Source organism: Betta splendens, chromosome 6 (assembly GCF_900634795.4).
Source record: "Betta splendens chromosome 6, fBetSpl5.4, whole genome shotgun sequence".
NCBI classification, from domain to species: domain Eukaryota; kingdom Metazoa; phylum Chordata; class Actinopteri; order Anabantiformes; family Osphronemidae; genus Betta; species Betta splendens.
Genome location: NC_040886.2, coordinates 18,223,053 through 18,240,240, shown reverse-complemented (window position 1 = coordinate 18,240,240; position 17,188 = coordinate 18,223,053). Strand labels below are relative to the sequence as shown.

At 50.5% G+C, this 17,188-nt stretch overlaps 1 protein-coding gene across 4 annotated transcripts in view; it reads right to left on the bottom strand.

Annotated features, from left to right (window-relative positions):
• The window catches only part of mgat4c (mgat4 family member C), a 61,338-nt gene extending 46,460 nt beyond the window's left edge, over positions 1-14,878 (bottom strand). For 2 of the 4 annotated variants that reach the window (XM_029153156.3, XM_029153158.3), the window contains exons 1-2: positions 14,294-14,878; positions 5,671-5,752 (exon numbers count right to left, since the gene is read on the bottom strand). The gene's annotated coding sequence lies outside the window, so the exon portion shown is untranslated. The remainder of the gene's footprint in view (positions 1-5,670; positions 5,753-14,293) is intronic. The other 2 variants (XM_029153157.3, XM_029153159.3) reach the window with 1 other exon arrangement.
• Positions 14,879-17,188: the final 2,310 nt, after the last annotated feature.

Genomic DNA, 17,188 nt, shown 5'->3' with positions numbered 1-17,188 from the left:
AACCCTGTTCATCAAGTGCAGCTGGGAGTTACCTTCAGAAGAACAAGCACGGAGCAGGAGGAGTAAGTGCTGGTTGATGACAGCTGTTGGAATGTGCACGTCTCACTTCGTGTGCAGAGCGAACACAATGCTGCCTTGCTCGACGGCGCGGCGCGTCCCAGGCCTCCGTCCCGGCCTTAATGTCTTTTTATTACTCCTCCTGCACCGCTCGTGTTCAGCCTGCGAGCGCTGTGGGAACCGCGAGTCGTAACGTGCGTACGCCACAGCCATCGCGCCAACGCTTCCCTCCAAGGACGGCGGCAGCGCAAGGAGGCGCGAGGCAGCGCGAGGAGGCGCGAGGAGGCGCGAGGAGGCGCGAAGAGACACTCCGCTAAAACAAACACCATCAATCATCCTGATTGTCACACTTTTCATGGAGTTTATAATTTCCCTGTGAACACGACCAGCGGCCGCAAAGACAACTTGAGGCCGTAATCAAGCACGTTATGAGTTCACGCGGGTCATTAATGGGAGGATGTGACGCGTTCTCCGTAAGGTCAGGTTTTGGGCTGTCTGTGATGGAGCGCTGGCTTTTCCTGCAGGAGGCCGGGTCATTGAACTGCCCTTCCCTCCTCCTCCCTCGGGGAACTCTTATTTGTGTGTCCTGTCGTCTTCATTGTGTACAGAGCTCGTAACTGATATTTATGATTGAAGGCTTGATGTGACGATAACGCAAACACGCCGCAGAGCCAGAAACAGCAGGGAACTAATTCCGGACGACGCGGGAACGTCATCAAAGCCGGAGCAAAGAGCCGAAGGAAAAAGGCCTTAACGAGACGCAGGAACCTCGACTGAAGCCTGCGGATCCGTCCGAGTGCCGCGGACTCGTGCTGTTATGCTCTTCAGCTCCATGAACAGCGTCGTGGTGTCGCGAGCTGAGAGTCACCAAGCAGAAGGACGTGAGCTGTAACTTCTCTGGTCGCTGCGTTTGAAGGACTTGAAGCTGCTTTTGCTGTGTTCTTGTTTTATTGGACTTTTATTGGAATTCTAATATTTCTAAAACTTAGAATACTTACGCTCATTGAAGCTGACTTCATGGTCTACTTTTTCAGACAGAGTGAACTATTGATTATTTGAGTCCAGACAACATTCAGCCCTTCATACGATGCAGACACCGTACATGAAATGCTGGAAGAAGACTCATGAGCTGCTGTAGATTCCATAAGTTCCATAACTTTCAGACTGTTCCAGCGCAGCTCTGCTTCAGGACAGTGGTGACCTTAAAACATGTACAACGGCCAAAGCTGCTGTTCTACTCAGTGTGTTTTTGTTCAAGTTTCAACTAGTTCTTGCTTCATGAACAAGTCTCACCGCACGTGATAACAAGCAATGGAGACTCCGTATCACATCCTGTAATAGGCGCTGCCATCGGGCTGCAGCCTGGAGCCTTTACACTAAGCAAAGACTCCACCTCAGGAGAGGCCACAGCCGTCCAGATGTGGACGCAGTGGGACAACGCTGCAGATGCATCGCTGCCATTTTGGTTTTCACACTGATCGCCACGTTAGTGACCCTTTTAAAATCACTCAAACTGCAGCACACTGCAGGAATGAACTGGCATTAATGTTTATGGGAATTCATACTGGCCTTGGTCAGTGGAAAACATTTTCTTCCAATCATTTAATGGCCAATGCATTTTGTTTGCAGAGCATGAAACCCTGCGACCATAAACCTGCTTCCTGCCGGTTATTTACACACCTTCATTTCCTGCCGAGCCCTTTCCTCCTCCTCCTCTTCTTTCTCTGTGTCTGTGGTGCTCGGCTCGGCTCGGCTCGGCTCACTGAAGGTCCGGTCCGAGCTCAGGATAATCGCGTGGCTCACAGCGATCTGAGAGCAGCCCATTACTCCAGTGTGGCGCAGCCGCCTTAATGCCACATCTGCAGAGAGCGGAGCCACTGGCGTTTGGCCCATCATCTGCTTTTAGCAGGTTTTTGGCTCTGTGAAACCATTTTGCACCACTAATGATGTCCTTTCGTGTGCCACAGTCCGTCCAAGATCTTTTGGACGGCTGTGCGTGTATGTTTGGAGGTTATGAATAACCTCACGGCTACAGAATACGCCTGTAATTTCCTTTTAGAGCTGCAGGAAAAGGGTCCGCAGGGAGGCTTATAAAGCTTTCAATTCAGACATGACTTCCCACTAAAAACACAAACGTGTAGAATCAGGACTGCATTAAATTTTGATGAACTAGGTAATGAAATATGAAAGCGCTGATAAAATGGATGTTAATAGTTTGCCTATGGGTGGACAAAGCCTGTTAGAGAGGTGAACCGCCCTCCTGCTAAAATGACTTATTAAAGACGTGTGTGCGTGTCTGAAGCTGCTCATAATGAATTAAAGCTGGATCTGTATTACTTGCGCTCAGTGCAACAGATGGATTAGTGTATTGTTTTTCACACTGATAGCGAAGCATAATTAAAAAGTCTATTTTACAGTTTTATGTTTTAAAGAGCTTCATATTCCAGTAATGATGCCAAAGCCACAGATGCAGAAAAACTCCAACCCAAGTGGTGAATATATTTACTATTAAAATGTCACCACTGAAAATCACTGAACATTTAAAAGATGACTTTTGTGAAGTGGGTCTGTCTGTGCGGTAAAGGCATGAGCTGTCCGTGGTGCTGAACTCTCAGTCGGCACCATTACATCTGCTTCGTCCTATTGAATCATAAGGATTTATAAAAATTAAACCTACTTTATAAGCTGAAGGTAGTCTCCAATCAGACACAGGAAATGTCAAAGCTGTAATGTGTCACCACTGAACCAGGAACCTGGATTCACTCTGTGGTCCTGTATTTCATGCTTTTTGGAAGTATACTGTCTGTTCATCACTGCTGTTTCAAGAAACCAGTTTAACAACAGCAATCGTGTCAATGCTCTTCTGGGCACTGGAACAAGGATTAGAAGCTCATACTATCAGAGATGGTCGGACTTCGTTCAGTGGAAGACTAATATTCTAACCCAGTTTCAGTGAGAGATGAATAACATGTTTGTGCTGCTCTTTTGAGAATGACAAGAGAAAGGCGGAACTTAAAAAGAGGCTGGGAGTTTTAATGAGCCTTATTTTAAGAACACAACGCAGCTATGAATATTTAACAGCTTGTCTCCTTGATGAACCACCAAAATGAAAAAGTCTGAATTCACCATCCTGAGTGAAAAATAGTGTTTGTGAAGCTGCCATTGCCCAGATGCTTCTGCAGTGGTTGTGACTGCTAAAAAAGCAGATTAATTAAAATATATAATTGTGTTTAGATTTAATGTCCATTGGCTGAAGCAGCGGTACACACACATTTACACTTATTTTGGTCAATGAAAGATTAGTGCCACTGATCCTGAATCAGTAAAATCACCAGAAAGAGATAAAAATACACAAACAGTGCTGCCCTCTTTGTTGCCCGTTGTGCATAATTGCATCTCATTTAGTAATCATCAATGAATGATGAGGGGTACTCAAACTTTCTCTACACGTCTAAAGAGGACAAGCTTCAAGGTAGCTGGCAAAAGATCCTGCAAGGAACTAAGTCCCATGGACTCAGTTTGTTGCCAGGCAACAACAAGGGCATTGGTGTCTTTATTTTTTTCAGGAAAACAACTTCAATGACCAAAATAAATAAAGATAGAAGGCACACACCATGAACCTCTTGAGCAGGGTTAAGTCGCTGGGAATAACAGTCAAACAAACATCAAGCACCGGGGCGGAAGCCAAAGAGTGGTTTGTGTCCGGTAATTACACAGGACACAGAGGAGCGTGCAGCGTATGCAGCGTCTGGACGGCGTGGAGTCCGAGCGCTCCATCACAGGAAAAGCTGTGACGTGGAGAAATAAAGCGATTAGAGCCTGCGTTTGGCTCTGCTGTGTAGATGTTCTACGCGCTCTGTCTTTCAGTTTTCTGAAGGAAAGATGTGCAAACAGTCTGAGAAGGAATCAAAGGCCACGCGGCTCCTAACAACAGTAAATAGGACTGCTTATCACAGAGGGCCGGCTCCGTCTCATTAAAGCAGCCGAGGAGGGGGAGCCGCGTTCCAAGGGGAAATGAAACAGTTTTGCCCGTATTTGCTTTGTTATTTAGCTCGAACAGCTCAAATTAATTACTCTCATCTTGCTCACTCTATTCATTATTCTGGCTGTAAACACATTAGTCAAATGAAATGGCTGTGAGCACACCTGGCTTCCTTATCTTTTGTGCTGTAGAAGACAGGGTGGCTCAGCTTCCCAACGTGCTGCGAGCAGCGTTAAAGAAGCCCGCTGCCGTTTACGGGATGCGGTACCTTCTGCCTCTCCCACCGATAGCTGCCTCCCAGGAAGCCTTAATGTATGAGATTTGTCAGTGTCAATTTCCCAGCTAATCTCTCTGGTCCACCTCGCTGCTGCCGCTGCCGCCCATTCATTCTGCTGCTCTGTCTCCTACCTGCTGGCGCTCCGTGCAGATGGAGAGGAAACGTGAAGCCGAAGCAGGAGAAGCCTGAGCCGGTCGCCGCTGAGCTGAGGCGCATCCCAGTCATTGTCCCACAACATGCTGAAATGTGCTGACGAGCGTGTGTGCGACACAGTCTGCTCACGACCTGAACCGAGCTCCAGATTAAACAAGGGTTGAGCTGCAGGACGCGTCACAGCCACAAGAAGTCATTCTGTGCCTGGTCTCTGCCGCGTTCATGGTGGAATCATTTCACTGCAGACCTGATTTACTTGGCAGTTGTTTTACGCAAATGCTGGACTCTGGCCGTAAAGACATTGGTGTAAAATCTATGACTTGTGATATTTGTTGCTGTAAACTGCTCAACAGTTGTTGATTCATTTCTGCAGGATAAACAGCTACAGCCTTAGCCTGAGTCTGTGTGTGAGGCTACAGGTCAGTCACAGTCCAGAAGATGGAGCTGGATGTAAACACTGAATCTGCATTAAAATGCCTCCACGCTGTGACTGTGCAGCTGTGCCACAACAAGCATTATTCTCAGGCTCAGCAGCAGAAGAGAAATGTGTTTAGGAGTGTATGACTGGTGAATATTTAGGGTGTCATCATGACAGTGTCAAAACCCAGAATTACTCACACACAAATGAAGCATTTGTTTCAGCGTTTGTTGATCGGAGGTGTCAAGTTAGGATCTGCAGTGAGAGCGCGTTAAGAAAGTCTGTGAGCTGTGCTCGTTACGGTTTGACACGAAACCTGAATGAGGTCCAGCTTCTGACGGATTCATTTATTTGATTCATTGGTTCATTGTTCTATCGACTGCATTGTTAGTGTTTGATCACATAGTTTGTTTCCTGTCGCGGCTCGAAAGAAACACAACTTGTTGCATCAGCATCAAAGGACGTAAAGCAGCTCTTCACTGTATTGCAGTGTGGTTTTATACTTGTGAAGCAAGAGCTAAAAGAAAACAAGCTTTTCTCTAGTAGTTTGAACAAATCCTAAAGTCTTTGTCATTTTAAAAACTATCTGCATGAATAGTGATGAGTCGAAGCAGCAGCGTGAGTCGCGTCTGTGAGGTTATTTGAGCAAGTACTCTGCAAAAAGCTGTAGCTGCATTGGTTTTGTGTATGTGTGTGTGTGTGTGTGTGTGTGTGTGTGTGTGTGTGTGTGTGTGTGTGTGTGTGTGTGTGTGTGTGTGTGTGTGTGTGTGTGTTCAGCCTCACCTTGACATTAATAATGCATCTGGCTGCAGCCCATTAAGATCTGCCCAAACTTCATATGCTCAGGCTCACTGCAGTTTGTCAGCTGCAAAATCCATCAACACACAGAGGACACAGAGTCAGAAAAAGTCACCAGCGCATCCACTCTGAATATAACGCAGCAGGCGATGAAGGCCGTCGCCACTGTGTCTGACTGTAATGATCACTATGATATTAAATGTCTGAGTTTTGATCTTCCACCTTCCCACCACATACATAAACTGTCTTTGAAGGCCTTTCTCTGGGTTTTTACGTCTAGTGTGTCAGTGCGGTGCCGCGTGAGGATAAACTGTGATCACAGTAGCTTCAGTGAGTCCAGTGATGCTGCTCATACAGAGCAGCCTAAACTCCTTCTGACTGCTTTGTGCTCTACACAAACTTAACGCTCCTGCTGTACAGAGCCCTGATTTATTTCCCACGAAGCATAAGGCCATCAATCCGCAGCATATGACATTATGGCTCATTCAAGGCTGTCTGGGGAGGAATTATCACGCTCAATGATGTCGATGAGTTAAACCCATAGAACAGATGCAATCCTGATGTGAAAATCAAAGCACAATGAACCATTTGTCTTCAAAGAGCCGTTGTGTCTCTGGAGACACGCAGGCGCCGCACAGCTACGGTGTGGGATCCTCCAAGTGATGCACAACAATCAATTACCGGGATTTTAATCACGCTGGTGTCACATTTTAGACTGACGGTACCAACGCGTTGGACCGGGACCAGGCGGAGGTGCACGTGTTTGTCTGTTTACTGCTCACAGCGGCTTTGTGTTGAACATTAGCACGTTATGATGCACTGAAGCGCGGAGGGGATCATTTTAATGGCGGAACAAGCGTTCCCGCTAAATGTCCGAGCGGACCGTCAACGCCAACGAAGCCAACGCCGACCCTGGAGACGCCATTGGCCCGTTAGTCTGTGCAGCCGTTACGGCGCCGCTCACAGTGAAAGCCGTCACAGCCACCAGACCTCCCCGTAATGACTGAGAACATGTAGAGTCACAAACACTGAGGATCGTTTCAGGAGCGTTGCACAGCGTATGAATTAACATTTAGCGCAGAAAAGCTCCACCGCTTTTGCCTTTTGGAGCCTTTTGGAGCCTTTGGGAGCGTTTTGGAGCCTTTTGGAGCGTTTGAGCTTCGCCGGCCGCGACACAAAGCCCACGTCCGACTGCGTCACAGAACAAGTCAACGTCTGGAGGCTGTTTGTCGTCGACTCGCCTGGAACGACTAAACCTGGCAGGTGGGAGCAACACACTCACACCTACTTCCTGCTCCCCGTAAACGGGATGAAGCGTTATCAGTGTTACCGTAAACACGAGTACAAATCCCTGCTGTTCCGGCTGCCGCGCTCAGAGACCTCCACTGTTTCACAGTCGTTTCCATCCCGCAGACGGCATTTGCATGCGTTTGATTCCTGCAGCAGCGCGCCACGCAACAACACAACACAAAATAAATGGAGATCCATCCTTCCTGCTAGAGATTATTTATCTCCCGTCTGGAGCTGTCTGAACTTTAAAAAATGCGACTTCGAGTTATTCATTGCTGTTCCCATACCTGTCATCTGCAGCCTGACAGCGACGGCCGCATCCAGCTGCGCGCTGGCGTATGTTTTAGTAATGTATCTGTGTAGCTAATAAAGAATTGTTTAGCCTACTTCTGCGCGCAGATGGCGGATGAATCACGGTAATGTAATGCATGCCTATAGCGAGAACCCCACTGCTAATCCTTCTGCGGAAAATCAATCTGCTCACATCGGCTATGGCTGCCCTCAGGAAGACTAATCACAAAACTAGTCAAACCAGCCATCAGAATCAAAAGGACTGGAGTCAGACGGAGCAGGACAATCAGCCACGAGTCTCTGGCAGAAGGAGAGTGTGCCACTCGCTTCTCAGCCTCTTAAAAGACAAACATTATATAATTAGGCTGATTAAAATGAGCAGAGACTAAAGGCCAACAGTATTAACATAGCTGCAGATAATAAAAGGATTAGGGGTGATTCACTTAGACGAGCTAATGGCATTTCAAAATAGAAAACATGAATTCATTAGGAATTCTGATTGATGGCTGAGTAACGCTGAGTCTGGGAACAGAGTGACGGAGAGCCGAGGGAGCAACAGGTTGACGTGTCCAAGAGGAAAGACAAAAGCAGCCCATGAGGAGCAGCCACAGCAGATCTGCGTGGAGCAGATGAGCGCTGACCCGCTCTGACCCACTTCTCCCTGATTTATGGCCCGCGGCCCCTCAGCAGACACAGCTTTGTTCTGGGGGGGTCATAAATCTCCCGCACCTTGGAGCCGATCACCCGACCCTCGGATCCTGGCAGCCGCCGCCCGTCCGTCAGTCCGTCGGCTGCCGAGCTCTCAACACAAAGCAGAAATCAGCCGAGTCCCAAACGCAGGCAGTTAATCACAGCGCAGACAATGGTGCCGAGCAGCGCCAAGCGGAGCAGGCAGGCCATTCATCGCTCAGCTTTAGCTGCTCGGTAACCTGTGCTCCGCGCTTTCCTCGAAAGCCACATGAACCTCTCACTGTGTGAAATAAACCAGAGGGAGAACGAGAACGGCTGAGCTGGAGGACGCGAAGACGCCTCGCAGTCAAAACACGGAGGTGAGGCCTTTCTATCTGTGCCCTGGGCCTCACACGGAGAGCTGAACGTCGGAGCGGCGCTGCGACGTGTGAGTTGGTGTCACGTCAGAGGAGGAACCAGCAGAACCAGCGAGCGGCGCCAAACGTCTGGTGTCACGTCAGAGGAGGAACCAGCAGAACCAGCGAGCGGCGCCAAACTTCTGGTGTCACATCAGAGGAGGAACCAGTGGAACCAGTGAGCAGCGCCACACCTCTGGTGTCACGTCAGAGGAGGAACCAGCGGAACCAGCGAGCAGCGCCAAACTTCTGGTGTCACATCAGAGGAGGAACCAGTGGAACCAGTGAGCAGCGCCACACGTCTGATGTCACGTCAGAGGAGGAACCAGTGGAACCAGGAGAACCAGTGAGCAGCGCCACACGTCTCTCGTCATGTCAGAGGAGGAACCAGTGAAACCAGTGAGCAGCGCCCCACCTCTGGTGTCACATCAGAGGAGGAACCAGTAGAACCAGTGAGCAGCGCCTCACGTCTGGTGTCACATCAGAGGAGGAACCAGTGGAACCAGTGAGCAGCGCCACACGTCTGATGTCACGTCAGAGGAGGAACCAGTGGAACCAGGAGAACCAGTGAGCAGCGCCACACGTCTCTCGTCATGTCAGAGGAGGAACCAGTGAAACCAGTGAGCAGCGCCCCACCTCTGGTGTCACATCAGAGGAGGAACCAGTAGAACCAGTGAAACCAGTGAGCAGCGCCCCACCTCTGGTGTCACGTCAGAGGGGGAACCAGCGGAACCAGTGGAACCAGCGAGCAGCGCCACACGTCTCTCGTCATGTCAGAGGAGGAACCAGTGAAACCAGTGAGCAGCGCCCCACCTCTGGTGTCACGTCAGAGGAGGAACCAGTGGAACCAGCGAGCAGCGCCACACGTCTCTCGTCATGTCAGAGGAGGAACCAGTGAAACCAGTGAGCAGCGCCACACGTCTGATGTCACGTCAGAGGGGGAACCAGCGGAACCAGTGGAACCAGCGAGCAGCGCCACACGTCTGGTGTCACGTCAGAGGGGGAACCAGCGGAACCAGTGGAACCAGCGAGCAGCGCCACACGTCTCTCGTCATGTCAGAGGAGGAACCAGTGAAACCAGTGAGCAGCGCCCCACCTCTGGTGTCACGTCAGAGGAGGAACCAGTGGAACCAGTGAGCAGCGCCACACGTCTGATGTCACGTCAGAGGGGGAACCAGCGGAACCAGTGGAACCAGCGAGCAGCGCCCCACCTCTGGTGTCACGTCAGAGGAGGAACCAGTGGAACCAGTAAGCAGCGCCACACGTCTGGTGTCACGTAGAACCATGGGAACGTGCAGCGCCCACGTCTCCATGGAGGAGGCTGCTGGTGCTTTAGCCTCCTCGCCTCCTGCAGACGCTGAATTCCGCTGTCTGAATCCAGTCTCCTTCAACCCGGAGCCACTGGATGTTTTTCCTAACGTGACCTACTTTGAGCGTTTCCTGTGACTGACCTGCAGCAGCAACGTCCACACGCTGCACCTGCGTTGCCTGAAACTCCACTGATGAATTAGTGAGGACAATGAGCAGCTCCAGTCGCAGGTGCATCACCTGTGCTGTTTGAAGCTCCTCCCGAGGGGCCGCGCTTTGCCTCTGTGTCAGTCTGTGCTTCCTGAGGACACACGGCTTCGACCTGATGCCTCCATCAGAGCAGCAGCTTCACCAAGGTCTCACTGGAGCCTGACGAGCTGCAAGCTTAACTATGACATCTTGACTTTTCTTTACTTCCCCAACAGGAGTTTACAAGAAGAAGTTCTTCATGAATAAGTGGAGCAGGCAGACTGTCGCCTTCAGGTCCACATCTGCAACGTCGACTCCAGGACACCTCCTCCTCCTGATCAAAGCCTCGGCAGCAGCTGCTGGGGACGGAAGCCTCCTGCACCCTGTTCTCCAAACAAACAGCTTGCCTTTGCTCTCTAGTTCACTGTCATTGATGCATATTTCATAAGACTTGCTTTGATTTTCGTGGCACTTTGGTGCTGCTGTCTAACAATCCATTAGCTCCCATTATCATCTCCACAGCCCTAATTACAGACGAGAAGACTCCACGTACTCTACAGGATGTTACTATTCACGCTAGTGCATGTGTTGCTGCCTGGAATGTTTGGTTTCGGTTCGAACGGTAAAACCTCCCACTGCAGCTTGAAGTGGTTTCAGTCTCTTACCATTTCAGCTCCAGCAGCTGAAGGAAAGAAGCCTCGTCTTTAACCCGCACAGAGCTGCTCTGCTCTGCTCACAGATCGGCTCAGATCGGCCGCTGCACCTCATCGATCAGTTAACGAATCCCTGCGCTTGCGGAGGTGAACGCTGCAATAAACAGTTTGGGAGCAGGCTGGAAAACACATTATCCTAAACAAACAGCCGAGGGAAAATGGCCACAGAGACGGGGGATGAAGCCAGCGAAGCGTGAGGGTGGAAGATCCTTCCTCTGAACACAGAAGGACAGGAACCAAAAACCTGGCCCATATTGACATTCAGTCATTTTTAACGTTTGCTGAGCCAAAGCAAAGACGTGAGAGGAAACCTTCCTAGTTCCGGCTGGGAGGAGATCGTTTAGTGGAAACGCTGTGTTTTTACTCACTACTTTTCATGCGTACTTCTTATTCTTGTTTTTTAAGCGACGACGCTCTTTGTTGGGACACATGACGGCAGCTTCCATCATATAATCATATTCATGAGACCTTTTGACCAATAACACTTATGAGCATTTAGAACATGTGTAGACTCAAAGAGCAGATTTAATGACTGATGAATATAAAGACGGTAAAAGCTCCGAGATAAATAAGGAACTAAGTCATAATGACAAACCCGACCGAGCTGAGTCCAGTCGGCGCTGAATGAATCACTGCAGCCTCCAGTCTACCATCTGCCCACAGCTGCAAACGCCATCTCCACACATCAGGCTCACACGGGGAGCGGTAACGCTCTCCTCCAGCTCTGAGCTCCAAAGAATCGCCCCTGAAGTATTGGGAACGTGCTTCTGAACCCCTCTCAAAGCAAGTAAAAGCCGAGGCAAATCAAACACTGGGGCTAAAAGGGAATTGTTAAAGCACAGATGAGTCATAAAAGGAAGTGGAGTCGTGTGAAACAGCCCCAGCAGCTGCAGCTTCATCTGTTGTCACACTGTGTTTTTATTTCAAACTGACTAAATGGCTGTAAAGTTCCACAAAGTGCAGCTCATCGCAGGAACCTGCAGACTGCAGGTTTATCCGCCGTGACATGAAGCACTGGCACGCGGAGGTCAAGTGGTGCGTTCACAGCCCTCAGGAAAGAGGAACGCCATCGGAGTCGAGCAGGCCTCAAACGTTAGGTGATGTTTAATTAATTAAACTTTAAAAAAACAACCAGAAAATTTATTTTAAAAAATCTAAATCAGTGGAGCAGACGAGAGTTAATATTAAACTGTACATCAATACGTACCTTTAATACATGCATTTAAATTTGAAAGTGTAGAACAATCCAACTCGCGTTAACTTCAAACGCTCCATTTAGAGTCTGGAAGTCATTAACAAAGAAGACACGCCATTAATGCAAAATGGAGAACAGTAAAGAGTAAACAGAGCTAATGTACGAGGCGTCAGTGGGTTCTCCACAGGCGCCGGCATCAAGGTGACCCGAGTTAAACTGTCCTGATGCTGAGCATGCTGCAGAGGAATGAGCCTCCTCGTCCCTGGAAATAGAAGCTCAGCGCTGGAGCACTGGCTGCTTCCTCCGCTCCTCTGGCCTCGTGCTAAGCTAACGTAGAAGCTAAACTATGAAGAACTGGATTCTAACTCCGCTCCTCTGGCTTCGTGCTAAGCTAACATAGAATCTAAACGCTGGAGCACTCGCTGCCTCCTCCGCTCCTCTGGCTTCGTGCTAAGCTAACGTAGAATCTAAACGCTGGAGCACTCGCTGCCTCCTCTGCTCCTCTGGCCTCATGCTAAGCTAACGTAGAAGCTAAACGCTGGAGCACTCGCTGCTTCCTCCACTCCTCTGGCCTTGTGCTAAGCTAACGTAGAAGCTAAACTATGAAGAACTGGATTCTAACTCCGCTCCTCTGGCCTCGTGCTAAGCTAACGTAGAAGCTAAACGCTGGAGCACTCGCTGCCTCCTCCGCTCCTCTGGCCTCGTGCTAAGCTAACGTAGAAGCTAAACTATGAAGCACTGGATTCTAACTCCGCTCCTCTGGCCTCGTGCTAAGCTAACGTAGAATCTAAACGCTGGAGCACTCGCTGCCTCCTCCGCTCCCCTGGCCTCGTGCTAAGCTAACGTAGAATCTAAACGCTGGAGCACTCGCTGCCTCCTCCGCTCCCCTGGCCTCGTGCTAAGCTAACATAGAAGCTAAACGCTGGAGCACTCGCTGCCTCCTCCGCTCCTCTGGCCTCGTGCTAAGCTAAGGCACGGCTTATCCTCTCGCCCGGAGCCGCCTCCTCACCTCCACTGTCACGCCTCATCCTGGCTCGCCGGCTGCCCATACACTCTAGCTGCGGCGGTGTCGGCGACCTGCTTCGCCTCAGATAATCAACACGGTGAGACGCGGGGGGAAGAGTGCGGTCAAGAGGCAGACCCACAATTATTTGTGGCATTTGTCTAACCTTTCACGGCAGAAATCAAGTGAGTAGCTGCTCAGACTGTTGCAATCATGTCTGTCTACAGGCAGCTCAGAGCCCAGTTCTGCGCCTTCACTTTAGTGTTTTTATCGATAAATCTGTAACATAGGTCCTGAATGTAGCTCTGAATGAAGGACTGAAGCCTTTCAGGTTGCTGGAAGATGCACTTTCCTTCAAAAGAAGAACCACAAACTGTGGATGGACACAAAAGCCTAACTTTCTCTCCAAGTCCAGTCTTGCTGTTAAAAGTCAGCTGCTGCTTGGGTTTCGGCTCAGTGTGTCCGTGGCCACCGGGTCAGAACGGCGCCGCTGCCTGCTCCGTGGACACGGACAGTGTGCTGCATTAAAACCAGCGGGGTCAGAACCGCTGTCAGCAGCTTCCAGCCGAGGACAGAGCAGCTCGTAACCTCCGTAGAGGTTGATGAAATGATGGAAGTGCTGCACAGCTGGACGGGAAGCTCCAGCTGTTTTCCTCCCGCTCTCAGGATCAGCGTGCTTTAATCAGTCCCCCTCGTTTGTGTGGTGGGGATCGAACCTGGGCCCTGTCTCATCCAGGTTCATCCAGGTTCTCCCATTATGCAAAATCAACGTCTGATCTAAAGCCAGTGATCAGCGCAGATCCATGGACTGGTCCAGTCTCAGGGAACCGCCGCGTCCCAATTACAGCAGCGCTCCGGTAACGAGGAGCGGGTGCTGCAGACCCGGCCCTCTGTGACCCCTAACGAGCCGGCAGCCTCCTGCCAGAGGAGGCCGGGCCGCTGTGTAACGAGCTGCTGTTTGGCTGCAGGCTGTGAGAGGAGCCGCGGAGCCGTCACTCGCACCACAGGACATGAGCTCCGGCTCATGATGCAATCGTTGAGCGGCGGAGGACGAAGCGCGCCTCCGGTGACGCGTTACTGTTACAGTCAGTGCAGCATTCATAACGTCAGCTCAGGGAGCGCGTCTCGTTTGCACATCGCAGATGTGTGTGTTTGTAAAGAAGCGCTTTGTACTTTAAATAGAGTCAAAAAGACTGAAGAGGAGTCTTTTCCTCAAACTGAACTCAGACCTGTTTTCTGTTCACATGCAGCATGTAAACAGCTGCAGACTGATCCCAGTCTCCAATTGGATTCAAATGCGTGTCTTTGTTCTTCTCCATCTCCTCCTGTTTCTCCACAGTTGAACCACTGGAATAAACAGACGCTCCACCCGAGTGACGCTTCCTGCGTGGCTGCTGTTGTCTGGCGCGACACGCGATGTGAAGTTAGGTGCGGGGCCACGCGGAGGAGCAGCTGGACCACGTGGCGTCACCTGAGACCCTCAGCATCCAGCGCCACGCACACACACGCACACACACGCACCGCCGCCACTCACCTCCACGCCACGGTCCGGACGCCAGCCGCGGGGGGTCCTCTCCGTCCCGTGCTCCGTCGCTCTCGCTCGCTCGCTCGGCTTCGCCGGGACGCCGGTTCCGACGCGATCCGGAACGTCAGCCCCGAGCAGCGGAGCGGGCGCCGCTGGAAAAACCTGCAGCGGCTGATGCGCCTCGCGGTTCCGCTCGCCGCGTCACGCTTCGCCCGCGCTCTCGCAGGGACAAACTCGGGCCGTTCCACGGAGGCTGGTTCCGTCCGGTTCCGTCACAGCCGCTGTGGACAGGAGCACGTCCCCGCGGTGCCTCGGCTCTCGACGCGGAGCTCCGCTCTGCCGTTCGCTGCGCTCCTCGCGGCAGCGGCGAACAGGAGGGCGGCGCGAGCGGATTGGTGCGCTCCAGCGGCGCGCGCGCGTGCGTGCGCGCGTGCGTGCGTGGCGCGGGCGGTCAGATCCCAGGATTCACCTGTCACCGCAAGACGAAGTGCGTCCTACTTAAAATCCAAGCGAAGATGAGAGTGAGTGGAGGCTGCGACCGGCAGAAAACACGGGGGAATAAAACACACAATAAACAAGTTAAACCTGTAGATCGTGACGCTCAATAAAGCGAAGCACACATTGAATCCAATCTAATAGAGGTCTGGATGCCTTAATAGAGGTTTTATCCCGAGCAGCGTCTCAAAGGCTTTGTTGCCTGTGAACTGACAAAGATAAGAGCGAGTGGAATTGAAGCAGCCTTCAGGTTGATGGAACCTCCTCCTTCCCATCGTCAAACATTTTCCTTTTGGCCCTGAAAAAACTGTCACTTTCTATCACAAGTGTGGACGTCTGTGAAAACACGTGTGTTTACCAGCTCGCGCTCCAGTTGAGGTCATGTTTGGGCTAAGCTGTTTACATGCATATTCATATCCCACTCACAAATACTCCAGCATACATAATTAAGCTGGATGCGCTGGATGTTTGTTATGGAGAGACCTCAGTGTGACCACATTAAGTAGGTGATCCTGGGCAGAATGAGCCCATCTCAGCACATAATCATGATGGCAGCTTATACCAGACGGGAAATGGTGTTTTCCTTCCCCCAAATGGAAATGTTGAGCTTCATATCAGGAATTAAATGTGCATCAAATGCCGTCATTGCAGCATTTAGTAACACGTCATTGTGGAGCTGGGCATTTATTTCCAGTAAGTGAGCTGGGCTCCGTCATCCAATGACAAGCCTCATGCATCAATCGCAGCTGCCAGTGGTGAAGAAAGCAAAGAAATGTGACTGATACAGAGCAGATCTACAAATTTCGGCTTTCATTCATATATTCATAATTTGGCTCATTCCCACTAGACGGTTGTGGAGGATGGACGCATTTACTCCAGCTCTGCTCTTCAGTTCCGTTTGGAGGGTCTCTGAGTCAGCCTGTCTTTATTGTGCTGCCGTTTATTATTTCATGCAATAAAATCAATTCTAACAGCAGTGAAGATGAAGCGCACGCACAGCAGGAGGCAAGTGGTCTTCGGCCGAGCTTTGTGCTGATGAGCAGCGGGTGCGGCCGGGATGCTGGAGCACTGGGCCGCCTGGTGTTCTGTGTGTTCACATCCGTATCCAGTTGTCTGCTTCAGTAGGACGTAAATGTGATCTGCTCGGCCTGTTTGACGCGTTAAGGATCAACACGTTTGCAGCCCACAGAATCTCCCGAGTGGAGCCCGCTTCCCTGAGGTGAGCGAGAACCTGCTCTCTCCGCTTAGTTTTACGCTGGAATTATGTCCAGACAGGGATCGGCTCAGGGGCTGCAGGCGCTGGGGAAAGTCAGAGTCACAATTAGTGCAATGAAACATCTCGACACATCAGACCTCCACGCAGCCTCTGATGAATCATCGCAGCCCGTCCAGAAATAGCGCCGAGTCCGCAGGTCGTCGAGCTCGGAGCTCCTCTCCGCCCAAACCTCACTGCTTAAATACAGAAGAAACTCCCTAAATACCTGCCGCTGGCGCAGTTCCCCCTCCGACCCGTTGGTGGCGCTGTGGGTTTATTCTGTGTTGATGTTCTTGGTTTGAAAGTTTGTCAAAGTCATTTTGCTTTCTCATATTTTCGTTTGCTTCCTCTGCTGCTCTGCAGTGGCTTTGTTTTCTTTTTTAGATTATTCATGTGTTAGTTCCTGTTTGTGCAGCACTTTGTTTTCTAGTTTTTCTATATTTAGCATTCCGTCTTTCCAGCCTTGCTGTGATTTTTCCTGAAAACCCGACATCTCTCCTGTTGATTCTCGCTCTTGGGTCCACCCTGTTATCTGCCGCGTTTGTGACAAAGCCTTCATTTCCTTACAGGGAATGGAAATGATTTTCTTTATCGCCGGTGGATGGACGTGTTCGCCTACATGGAGACAGACGCACATGCAGGCAGCAGATTGCCTCAAAGTGGCCTCATCCAGCATCATTTCACATCATCATCTTTTTACGCCTCTTTAGAGACACATATGTGACATTGATTACAGTTTTTGATGGAGGGCAGGAAGATAAATGTGTTGGACCTGAGTCGGCCTCTTTCAGGGTTTGACTGTGAGTCATCTCCTGCATGAAGCGGTGTCTGGGCTGGAGCCTGAGCTCATCTTATTAGAAACCGACAGGCGACGTATTCGACGACAGAGCCTCATTTACAGAGTCTTAGTTTTCACCTGCTAAAGTTCATTTATCAGGTAGCTCACCAATCAAGCAAGCTTTTATTCTGTCCTCGTGCTCTTTGAGCGTTTGGACCTGCTTCCATGCAGCAGCTCCAATTTATGACTCTGGTCTGGCAAAATATGCACAAAAGGTTTCTGGTCATTTTTCAGGCTAGGGAGTAAATATGGCTACTCCCTCTTGTAGTACAGCACTAAATTGATTTCCTGGACTCAGTCATTATTGGACTACAGA